This window comes from Echinops telfairi, unplaced genomic scaffold (assembly GCF_000313985.2).
Source record: "Echinops telfairi isolate 266 unplaced genomic scaffold, ASM31398v2 ScPeMD7_53;HRSCAF=182, whole genome shotgun sequence".
NCBI lineage: Eukaryota > Metazoa > Chordata > Mammalia > Afrosoricida > Tenrecidae > Echinops > Echinops telfairi.
Window position 1 is genome coordinate 18938140 of NW_022103951.1, and position 1007 is coordinate 18939146.

Sequence of the window (1007 nt, forward strand, 5' to 3'; positions counted from 1 at the left end):
GAATAATGAGTACAGGAGTGGGAAGGATGTCCTGAAACTCATTATGGGGATGTGTGTAAAACTCTTCTAAAATACGACGGAATTATGGAAGTGTAGGTACGTGAATGATATCTTAGTAGAACTAATGGGGGAGTAGGGAGGCCTATGGATGGCAGTGGAAGCCCAAAATCCAGTTGCAGGGCCCACACAATGATGAAGGTTTTGGTGAATCCCTTCTGACCGTCGTCAGGGGATGTGAATGGCCTTGCAATGCCACAGAGAGCATGGTAAAGTTGATCATGGCAGAAGTACATAGATTAAAATGTAATACCTCATCATTTGATCTCCCTTTGACCCATTTTGAAGTTGTCTCCATTTTAATATGTTCTGCTTTCTTTTCTCTTGAAATAGCTCCGTGGTTTGTAAGTTCTTGTTGTAGGTTCACTTGTTTGTTTGCTTCCCATGAGTGTTTGGTGTGATTTTCTTTAGATGGAATCCAGGATCAGTAGATCTATAGAGACAGTCACTGTACTGACAATTGCCTAGGGGCATGGCCGGGCAGCTAACAACAATGAGCACCAGGGAAAAAAGTTCTGAAATGAATTGTAATGATTGCACATATCTTCTTAATATGAATGCATACTCTACTTGTTTGCATATGTGAAGTATATGTCAATAAAACTTTTTTTTACGTCCCAGGCACACCTCACACATTCCAGGTCAAAGGTAAAAGTCCATCGTGGATGTGGTGTTTAGGAACCACAACTTAGGCACTAGTGGTGCTCATTGATATGGGTTTGTTTTTACCTCTAAATCTTTGAAACGGGCACAACCAGAATACATGCATTTTTTAGAATAAAAACCTTGATATATGTTAACATACAAAACACTCACATTGCTGTAATTTTGCACTGCATCCCTGTTTTCTGATTGAAAATGCAACAATGGGACCATAATTACTTAAGTGCTTTGTAGTACAGTATATAAAAATAGTTTTTAAGGATGCTATCGATATTATTAACAAAAAA